General features: G+C 37.5%; 1 protein-coding gene across 1 annotated transcript in view; it reads left to right on the top strand.

Annotated features, from left to right (window-relative positions):
* The window catches only part of FRZB (frizzled related protein), an 82744-nt gene that overhangs the window by 54880 nt on the left and 15848 nt on the right, over window positions 1-12016 (top strand). The gene's annotated exons all lie outside the window — the stretch shown is intronic.

The raw sequence follows: 12016 nt of genomic DNA on the forward strand, positions 1-12016 counted from the left end.
TGATGAACCCACTGTCAGTCTGATGGTACTGAGCTTCTCCTCAAACTTCCTGCTACTGTTTACTTTTCAGAGTCCTTAAGTAGCAACATCTTGCGTTCTGTTTGATAACTGTGTTCAGTGGGAGAGACATGATGGAGTCTACTTACTCCATCTTTCCATAAAATAAACCTTTAAGTGAAGTATGGCATATGTGCAGAAAAGGCACAAATCATAAGCATGCAGCCCAGTGCCTTTTCACAAAATAAACACTCGTATGTAACCACTGCACAGATCAAGATGTATACCATTACCAGCACTCCAGAAACACTTCCTTGTGCCTCTTCCAAACCACTACTTCCACCTTTTTTCCCAGAGGTAACCACTAGCAGAAATTCTAACAGCATAGATTAATTTTGCCTGATTTTCAACTTTTATGAATGGAATCCTAATATATATATAGTGCGTGTGCATGTGTGCGTGTGTGGGGCTTCCTTTGTTCTTCATTATGCTGTGTATAGCAGAACTTCTAAATTTTCATTGCTATATAGTTTTCTATCATGTGAGTATACCACACTTCATTTATTCATTCTAATGTTCCTGGACATTTGCACTGTTTCTAGTTTTGTTTTGTTTTTTTACTATGACTAATGCTGCATTTGTTTCTGCAGGAACTTTACAACTACAATTAGTTACTGTATACTTCTTTCTTACTTTCTGGAAATAGTAATGTGCACTGGTTTGGGTCTGTATGTACTGCCTTGTAAGGTGTCTTATAGGTGGAAGTGGAATCTTTAGTAAGTTGTAAATAAATTTGAAACATCAATTTTCATTAGATTGGAAGAGTTTTCACTGTTGATTTCCACTGAATCTTATCAGAGTGACAAGTATTTGACATGAGGCAGTGTGCACCAAACAAACATTTATCTTTTAAAAAACAGAAGTGAATTAAAATGATTTATTTAGAATTATGTTGTTACCTTTTTAATGTAATTGAGTGTTCTTATAGTGTCATAAAATTAGCTGGAAATCACTGGTGTCCAGTAGTGGTGCTATTTTAAGGATCACTCCTGCTATTCACATTTGCTGAAAACAAACAGAAAACCTCATTAGTGTGTAGTACAATTAGTGAGTCAAAATTTCAGGCCAAGCGCATGCATGTGCTATCAATTTGTCTAGAACTTATGGTTGGAATAATATAGCACTTCAGTGTGTGAAAGAGAGAAGACATTAATGACACTATACATTCATACACAAAGATAGTTCAATGTGTAAAACTACCTAGAATGAATACAGTGTCCCAGGGTTCAGTGTTTACTGTTTCTCTTTTATAAATGTTTTCCTGTCCCCTGGTATAATGGGAGTGATGAAAACAAATTAACAGGGAGGCAAAACCAAGCTCATTTGCTTGTGAAGAAACACGCTGACATAGTCACATGTTCCAAAAGAAAAGAAAATTTGTTCACACACAAAATTTTGTGCTTTGGAGTAATGTGACAGCTGAGGTCGATTATGATAAAGCAGGAAATGAGGAAGACACAAAAACATTGTAACCCTCATAACCCCTCTTTCAAAAGTGTCAAGCTGTTTCTGTCTGGAATCTGGAAATGAAATTCTTTCTCTCCAGTTAATTTATCCTTTGTCTCAAAGGCTAACAGTCTTCTCTTTTGGGAGATAGTGACTGTCTGAGCAGCTTCCAGTTTGTGAGTGTGTTTTGCTGTTGTAAATCCACTATCATAATAAGGTGTACATTCTCTCTAGTTTCCATATCACGGAATATGGAGAAAAACAATTTTAGTTCTAGTCTGCTGAGTCACTTCGTCTGTCAAATCAACACAGAAAATTAAGGCAGGTATTCAAGTGGTGTAATGAAAAGATATGTTGTTTATTAAAACAATTCTGAAAAAGAATCCCACCCCCCCCGCCCCAGTTTTCTACTTGGTGATGGTGACCAATTTATGAGCTTTTGTATTTGAAAAACACAAATTTCCCCAAAGAGGTGATATAGTTAGTAAATTCTGACACTAATTAACTGTGTAAGCATGACCAAATTATTTAACCTGTTATTCTGGGTCTGTTTTTTTAATATAAAATCAGATCATATTGACTGCTGAATTCTGATATATTTTCTTTAAAAAAAATTTTTTTTTAAGATTTTTTTTTTTGATGTGGACCATTTTTAAAGTCTTTATTGAATTTGTTACAATATTGCTTCTGTTTTACGTTTTGGTTTTCTGGCCAGGAGGTACATAGGATCCCAGCTCCCCGACCAGGGATCGAACCTGCACAGCCTGCATTGGAAGGCGAAGTCTTAACCACTGGACTGCCAGGGAAGTCCCATATCTGATATATTTTCAAATTAGGGAAACATGAGTAATATCTGCTGATGTTAAGTTGGGTACTCTCCCAGTTTTCACTAACACCTTCCTGACCCTTTTTCCAAGGTGCTTCTGAGAAATTCCTCTGAGCAGCTGAGTAACGTGATTCTTGATTGCCTGCACCTGCCAGGCCTGCCGTGGCAACGCCCCCCCCCCCCCTTTTATTGGGATGACCAATGCCTAGCTTGGGTAGTATAGACCCATTCTCTCTCTTTCCTTCTCCAAATTTATTTCCTCCCCTTTGGCTTCCTACTAATTTTGGGAAGGAGTCCAATTTTTTTTTCCTTTGGTGCAAATGTATACTGACTATAGAGGCTGACTTCACTTGTGGCAACTTCTACCCTTTATTTGAAAATAAAATTAGGATAGATAAAAATCGTATTTTGTAATTATATAGTAGCTTACAAATATATGCTTTTTTCACTGCTTTCCAGTATTGGACACTTCTCTTTTTTGGCTGTGTTGGGTCTTTGTTGCTACAAGTAGGCTTTCTCTAGTTGCGCTGGGGCTACTCTTCATTGCGGTGCACAGGCTTCTCATTGCGGTGGCTTCTCTTGTTGCGGAACACAGGCTCTAGGTAACAAGGGCTTCAGTAGTTGCAGTACGTGGGCTCAGTAGTTGTGGCACATGGGCCCTAGAGGGTGTGGGCTTCAGCAGTTGCGGCGCGTGGGCTCAGTAGTTGCCGTGCATAGGATCTAGGGCACGCAGGCTTCAGTAGTTGTGGCTCACGGGCTCTAGAGCGCAGGCTCAGTAGTTGTGGCGTATGGGCTTAGTTGCTCCATGGCATGTGGGATCTTCCCGGACCAGGGATCGAACCTGTGTCCCATGCATTGGCAGGCAGATTCTCAACCACTGCACCACCAAGGAAGTCCCTGGACACTTTTGATTAATACTTATTCCTAAGTGTTCTTCTCCCTGAGCTATTACCCAAATTGTCCTAGTTCTTTTCCTCCTGTCCGCCAGCCATGGGCATTCCCCAAGTTTCTGTGCTTGACCTCTGCTTCTCCTTACGAGTTCTTCCTGTTGGAAGTCATTCAGCCAAATAGGCTTAATTATCACTCTTGTGACAGTTCTGATCACTCTCGCAGGTAGATTTCCACATTTCTCCTCCAGTAAACACTTCCACCTGGGCAGCTTATTTGTACTTCAAATACTACATTATTTAATAATTTTCTTTTCATTAAAAATTTACTCCTTGCAACTTTTGTTTTAGCATGTGGCACCATTGTTTTCCCAGATCCCCAGTACTGAAACTTCATAGTCCATCTACCAATAAACTTATTATTAGTCCATCCACCCACCATTCACCACCCCTTGTACCAGGCATACTTGGTGCCAAGAACAGGGAGGGAGTGAAGAGTTGACTGCACTACGCTTTTCTCCCACCTCTTTTCTGTGTGGTTGACATTGAGTGGATGCATGATGTTCTGAAAGACCCACTTTGCTTTTCTCTTAATTGACCTTTTTATTTTTTTAGCCATACTGAGTGGCTTGCGGGGATCTTATTTCCCTGACTAGGGATTGAACCAGGGCCCTCGGCAATGTCCTCACCACTGGACTGCCAGGGAATTCCCTCTTAATTGACCTCTTTTATATATCACAAAACTAACACTTCAGATCTCACAGGAGAAAACAGACATATCACATTGGTTCTCTACATTTTGTATATCCTGAATGATTGTGGATCCAGAAACCTTCTGAAAGACAGTTTATTTTAAAATTTCCAGTGACATAAATCCTAAAGGAATAAAACTAAATTTCCTTTTCACATTAATATAGTGTTAGTTCCCTCAATCTTAAGCAATTCCCTTTTACAAAGTGCAAATTACTGTGAATTGAGACCTTTATTACAATGTTCGAGGTTTGTTTTTTGAGCTAAATTAAGCAAATGTTAGTTTTGCTTTTTAAAGCCTGATTATATTACCTGAGTTCACCAATCAACTTCATTGCATTTTCCACATACTGCTCTAATCCAAAATAGAATCTAATATGATATTTTTGCCCAATGTATATGTTTAGGAAATAAATATTATTTTAAACATGTAATGAACAGCTGCTAAGTCATGACACTTTATGGAAAAATGAAAGGAATTCATGTAAGTATGAATTTTTATGTCAATAGTACTTACAGTAAAATGCACAATTCTTAAGTATATGGCACATTGACTTTTGACAAATGTATATACCTATGTAGCTATCACCCAGATCCAGATAAAGAACATATCTATCACCCCTGAGAATTCCCTTGTGCCGAGTCAATCACCTACCCCACCATGAGGTGAGCATAGGTCTGATTTTTATTACCGTAAATTAATGTTTGTTCTTCAGCTTCATGGACATGGAATCATACAGTACATACTCTTTTGTGACTGGCTGCTTTTCGTTTTGTATAATGCTTTTGAGATTTACCCATTTAGTTCTGTGTATCATTTTATTGTGAAATAGTATGCCTGTGTGTGATCATAATACCAATATGATTTCTAAATTCTATTCTTTTTATACAGTTCCTCCCAAACTAAATGTAATCATCTAAATTAAGTTTCTATCTCTAGGAGAAAATTTAGCAAATTTTTATCCTCAAACTTATAGATCATTTTTTTGTTAGAAAATTATCTCTTCTGTTTCATAAACTGCTCTTGAATTTGCGTAAGTATCTTCCTTCCAATCTTTTTGGTTTGCTTATATATTACTACTACTACTAGCTAACATCCAATGAGTGATTAAGTACCAGGCTCTGTGCCAAATTCTTTATGTGAATTACTCTTTAAATTCTTACAATAACCCTCTGAGGTAGCCAGCATTAGTGTAGAAATGGGTTTTGTAACTTGCCCAAGGCCACATAAGTAGGAAGGGACAGAGATGGGATTTAAACTCATGTGCCCTTAATTTTGCCATACTCTTTAGCACTAATGTTTATTAGAATGGCCACGTACATGATCATTTTGGCTCACTAAGTTTGATCCTTCAAATTTTAGATGTGTACATAATAGTTCAAATGGACTTCCTACATCAGGAAAGAAATTAGCTTGGTGTACCTGAATCAAAATAGCAGAGTCAGGCACTACTGAAAAAATTCTGATCACTTTGCTTACTTTTGGTAGGCACCGCAGTTCTGTAGGTGGCAAGGAGCCTTGGGAAAATATTGCTTATCTTACTCATTAAATGGTCTTTACAAATGAGGGATTAAGATTCCCAGTGAATCTTGCACAAAAATAAATCTGACATTTATGGTCCGTGGTGTGCTAGGTACTGTGAAAGGTATTTTATGTGTATTATCTCATTTAATTCTCTCAGTTATTCTGCAAGATACCACCTTTTAGATATTAAAAGTTATAAAAATAGTAAGAGATGGAGCCTACATTCAAACCCAGCTGTGTCTCACAATAAAAGTCCATCCTTTTAACCATGGTGTTTCCTGGACTCTGCCTCAGTGGTATAGATCTTCTTAGTGGTACAGATCAACATGGTTCCTGATTCTGTAACAGATGCATTGTTGTTCTTTTTAAAATTTTTCCTTCATTATTGAGATCAGGACATTAGGGTTCTGTTTTGTTTTTTGTTTTTTTTTTTTTTACTGCACCAGGAATAATAATATCCTCTAGATTTTCAATACAGTGTCCATTTCATGACTTGTAATTTTGGGAAGAGGGAAGGTGGTCCTAGGGGTGGAATCTAGGGATGTTTCACCATCTCTTTTTTTCTAGAAGGGTAGTGAAACTGACTTCCAGAAGGCCAAATGATACATTGCCCACCCTGCACTAAGCTCTATCTGTACATGTTCCATAATGGCACCCATCCCTGTTGCCATTTTGATGACTTTGATGATAAAGTAGATCATCCGTCTAGTGCATTGACTCCTTCACTTCACTAACCTGTTTGTTCTACCCCAGCCATCCACTTCCATGGGCACATTCTGTACCTTGCCATCTAGCAGTGATGCCAGCTCTGTAATCTTAATTTCAAGTATCCACTTCTTTGCCTACAATCTCTTCATTCCAGCAGATTTGCTTTAGTATCATCACTGCTAAAATGTTACTCCACTGGGACTACCTATTCATCATATACTGCTTACTATTATTGTTCAACCCTAACCTCCTTTTCTACCTGAGATTTCATAGTCTATTGTAATAATCACTCCCTTGAAAATACCCTCAATTCCCTTGCCTATCTTTTCTTCTGCCTTAGTCACCTGGCAAATTCTCAACTCCTGATGCTGGAGAAGATTACTTGGCTAGGGTGACTGGTTTTACTTTAAGTTCAAGACAAAATTCAAATACATGATTAACATTGCTTAGCAACCCTACCTTGTTTCTCTGGAAAGTTTGCCTTTCCACTCAATAAAATAACCGGGTTTTTTGTTTGTTTGTGGTACGCGGGCCCCTCACTGCTGTGGCCTCTCCCGTTGCGGAGCACAGGCTCCGGACGCTCAGGCTCAGCGGCCTTGAGCTCAGGAGCCCAGCCGCTCCGCGGTATGCGGGATCCTCCTGCACCGGGGCACGAACCCGTGTCCCCTGCATCGGCAGGCGGACTCTCAACCACTGCGCCACCCGGGAAGCCCAAAATAACTCTTTTATACTTTCTCTTCTCTCCTTACTCTTCCATACCCTGCTTCTCTTAGCCTCTCATTCCCTGCAGCTGATGGCTTCATCCTTCAGTGAGAAAGTAAAAGCCAACGGAGGGAACTCTCATCATCCCAGCAACAGATTTAGAAGCTGTCAACATCAGTACCCCTCTCTCCTTTTTCTTCTTGTGCAGTGGATAGAGTGTCCCTCTGGCTTTCACCCATGTTTTCCTTGCCAACTAAAAATTTTTTTTGGCCCCCCGGCATGCGTAATCTTAGTTCCCCAAGATCAAACCCACGCCCCCTGCAGTGGAAGCGCGGAGTCTTAACCACTGGGCTGCCAGGGAAGTCCCCTTGCCAACTGAATTTAATGGACCCCCTCTTAAGTCATCTGAACTTTGAGGGTGCTCTCCTCAAAGAGAGCTCTCCTTTTCTCTTGAAACACCATCTTCTTTCAGCTTTTTGACTCTATACTCTCCTGTATTTCTTCCCCATCTTTGGATGTGCCTTCTCAGTCTCCTTTATGGTCTTCTTCTTCACTATCTTATGTATAAAGATGTAGTTCCTGCCTAGATAGCTACAGCTGATCTTTCAGGTTTCAAGCTTTAATGTCATTTCCTCAGAGGACTTTGAAGACCAGACTAGTTTAGGTCATCAAATTGTATGTTCTCACTGCACATTGTACTTTTCTTTCATAGGATGTATTACATATGAAAATAAATTATTTCGTGTGTAATTATTTGTTCAATGTCTGTACCCTATTCTGAATTGTCTGTATTGCTCATCAGGTGTCCTACATGCCTGGCACAGAGTTTGGCATGTAACAGACACCCAATAACTATTTGTAGAATGAATGAATTAATATGTAAGTGACTCAAAGGCTTCAACAAATGTTAGTTCTCTTTTCCTTTTCCATCTTATATTTAGAGAAGCATAGCTATCCCAGGGTTGTAGAGTCAGAAAACGCTATTTCTATAGAAGAAAGACAATTTTATGGTGTGATGGACATTGACATATGTTTAAAATTACTCAAGCCTGGCTCATGGACACCATTTATAGGCAATTGAAAATATAGATCTGGATCTCAGTAAAGAAGTCATAGTTAAGGATCATAACATTTTATTTTTTACATCTGTTTTAAAAATTGTTGTGGTCTGCTCCTATGTGTCTTAAAATGGAGCGAAGGTGGACAAGTGGGCTTTCAGGGTCAAATGTAAAACATATAGTTCATTTGGTACAAATTAAAATTATTTAAACTCTGATCTGATTAGAGTCCGTCTTGAAAGAGTTATAATAGAAATTGTAATGCAAATAGAATTGTATTTTCTTTTTGAAAATAAATCTTGAGCACAGATCTAAGGCCTTTTCCTAAAAAAAAACAGAAAAGTACTCACTAACAGATGGTAGTATTCCAAAGTCATGGTACATGAAAGGTTATAGGGGGTTTGGAATCTGCCAAAGTTAATTATAGTCTTACAGCTCTGGAGAAGACCCAACAGAAGTCAATTTCAAACAAAGGTCAGGGTTAGTTAGAAAGTCATATCACACTTAAGCTTGAACTCAAACAAGGTTGCCTTAAATAGTTAAGGTCTGGTGAGTATCAAATTTCATAATTGTCAGGTACTTATAATTTTTAGACTTGTAAAATTATGGAACCCTTTAAAAAAGACTATTGTCTTTATGTATTTTCAATAAATGAGCTGATTCTTTTTTTATGTGTAAAAAAATGAATAAAGAAGGATGTGATGACTTCCCACTCGGAACTGTTTCTCAGAAGCCCCAGTGTTGAGACAGTGAAGCTGTTCCTGGCTCAGGCACTGCAGTGCACCATAGGGCAGCTCCCCTGAATTGCAGACCAGGTTCTGTGCAGCACTGGGCATGTTAATTTCACAAACTCCTATGTGTTCTAGGGTGGTAAACTCATGTTCATACTAGGATAATAAACAGTTTTCAGTTTCATTAGCAGAGGAGGAGATCTTGGATTGTAGAAGAGTAGCTGAGAGAATCTAACTAGAGAATATGAGGGAAAGCTGCCCAAGACAATTTCCTGGTTGTGCTCCACAGATGCTTGTGAGATATAGGATTGCATGTTATCCTGTGATTCAGGTTATATTTAATTCTAGACTTCGAGGTGAATGAATTGCTAATATTAAAACTTTCCCCACACTAGAAGAACTCCTTGTCACTTCTTTACTGTGTCACAGCCAACTCCTTTAAATTTTGCCGTATTTTTTCCTTAGATAAGAGCACCAAGGCAGTTCCTTTACATGTTTTTCTTCTTAACGGTGGAATGCAAGCAAGTCAATATCTAGTGGTCTTTTGTGCAAAGCTCAGTAAAATAATAGACCTGTGCCATTGGCAAGCTGGGGGAGGGACACTAGTGGCAAAATTATTGGTGAATTAAAGTAGATATGATGATAATGCTACTGGCCCAATAAAAAGTCTGAGAAATCAACTATTGGTAGTAAAATGAAAAGAAGCTGTTGCAGTCTGATTTAGGGTGGCTGGTACAAAAAATTGTAGTAAATAATGCATGCAGTGTATTCCTCTATGATTTTTTTTTTTGGCCATTTCCCAGTTCTTGGGCTTTTGGAGACATATATGTAGATGTGGGTAGAAATACTTTAGAAAAGGGATAATCTTCCAGATATGTTGATCTAAAATACACTTTTCATGAAAACCTTCAGATATGAATGTTTGAGTTGAGTTAGCATAAGTAAGTGAAAGTTCTTCTGTATTTGAGCCTTGTAGATATAAAATTCCACTCCTCCTTATTACTCTGTTATTTTTTGAGCTACTAGTTACTTCAACCAGACAGATATTTGCTGATAGCAAGAGCTAAGGTTTGGAGCATAGGAAAGTTTTCAAACATATAGTATGGCATTGCCACCTCTGAGGCCAGCAGCAGAAACAAGTGCATTGAGGAGGAACAAAATTTAGTCCCAAGAAAATAATTACTTAGGTCGTTAGCTATTAGGAAAGAGACTAGCTAATACATGTAGTTGTACATATGAGTTTCAAGCTTTTTTTTTTTTTTCTGTACTCAGGCCTCTCACTGCTGTGGCCTCTCCCATTGCGGAGCACAGGCTCCGGACGCGCAGGCTCAGTGGCCATGGCTCACGGGCCCAGCCGCTCTGCGGCATGTGGGATCTTCCCAGACCAGGGCACGAACCCGTGTCCCCTGCATCAGCAGGTGGACTCTCAACCACTGCGCCACCAGGGAAGCCCTGTAGTTGTACATATGGTTGTGGAAACACCTACTTGAAATCTTCCTAAATTGTTTTATGATATAGTTTTTTTGAAAAATCTCTGCCTGGAAAGTGTTTTAGAATCCATTTTTTATGCTTCAAGCAAAGCTATATGGTAACAACAACATATTAGATGCAATCCAGTAACAGCTGGTGTATTTTTGCCAAGAATTTTTTATTAGAACATGTGCAATTTTCTGAAGAATTACAAATATGTAGATAATTTATCTACATTCATTATTTTTAATGAATAAATATCTATTCATTAATAAATAAATAAATATCTATTTTTAAAGAGATAGAAAAGCATAACTGAATTAGGAGATTGGGATTGACATATATACACTAATATGTATAAAATAGATAACTAATAAGAACCTGCTGTATGGCACAGGGAACTCCACTTCACTGTATAGTAGAAAGTAACACAACATTGTAAAACAACTATACCCCAATAAAAAAAAAATTTTAATTAAAAAAATATAAAGAGGTAGAAAAGCATAAATCCATATCTATATATGGGTGAGGATAACTTGTAAGTCAAAGACCATAACATATATTTCTTCAGAAATAATGTCAATCTCAAGAATATCTCTCTTTTAAAAATGTGTAATATTTTGGTACAAAATAAAACAATAGAACTAGATAACTTTCTATTCTGTTTTAAACGGGAATACAAATGTTTTGCTAATAAGAAAGTTATTTTTTGAAGAGTCTTCTTCAAAATAGCAACCAGCACTGATGTTACGTATGGTTTATTGGGCTGAGATTGTTCTTCCACAAAAACAGTGTTAAAAATTATCTGCAGAACAAGAGAATTGCTGTGTGTAGCCCTGAGGACATCCTCACTTCTCTCCTGGGTGAGAACAACAGTGCTGCTGCTGCTGCTTTGGAGACCAGCACCTGTCCCCAGTAGAGACGCTTATTTCTAGAATTGAAAATCGGGTAGTGAGGTGTTACATCCCTTGGGACTACTACTTCAAAGCATGTTATCTGTGAGTTCAACTGGAAATAACATTTATTTTGATTAGAAAACACAATGTCAAATGGTCAAGGAAAGCTTCTGCCTTTTATTAGTCTCCATGCTAACATAAAACACTTTTTAAACAAAAATTTTTTGTTGGCTTCTTTTCTGTGGTTCATGTGTTCATTTTTCCTTTTTCTGTGTGAAAATAGAAGAAACACATACCATTTCATCTTCAATGAATCTTTCTCAGGGGTACTATTTTAAAGAAATCTTTACATAAACTAAAATGCTTTCTAAGGTAATTGTGTTTTATTTCCTATTTTTATATTGACTTTAATGACTAAGAATTTACTATGATGTATATATATTATGATGTATGATGTATATATATTGTATATTTCTTAGCTAAGTAATCTATAAACAATATAGTAATCTATAAACAATATAGTAATCCACTCTCCAAGATGTTAAATGATTTATCCAATACATGAAACATTTTGAGATAATTACGTTTATTACATACACCTGTATTATGTCACATAGAATATGTGTTCTGGTCACCACTCACCAAATATTTAAAAAGCACAGAACTTCTCATTTTGAAATATGTATCTAGTATTTTCTGCCAATAAACATAAAAATACCATTGAGTTTAATAGCAGTTATTCTGCCTGTAGAAGGTAGTCATGATAATCACTATGGTGTACACCTGAAACAAGTATAATATTGTAACTCATTTATACTTCAGTTAAAAATTTAAAAAGTAAAAATTAAATAAAAAAGAAGGAACTCATGCCTCTTCAATAAGTTCACTGGGTTATAACAATACCTGCTTATCTCACTGAGTTGCTTTTAGATCCGGAAACTAATATTTGGAGGGGTGCTG

Source organism: Delphinapterus leucas, chromosome 8 (assembly GCF_059928025.1).
Source record: "Delphinapterus leucas isolate spDelLeu-1000000601 "Yukka" chromosome 8, BTC_Dleu_Yukka2, whole genome shotgun sequence".
Taxonomy (NCBI): domain Eukaryota; kingdom Metazoa; phylum Chordata; class Mammalia; order Artiodactyla; family Monodontidae; genus Delphinapterus; species Delphinapterus leucas.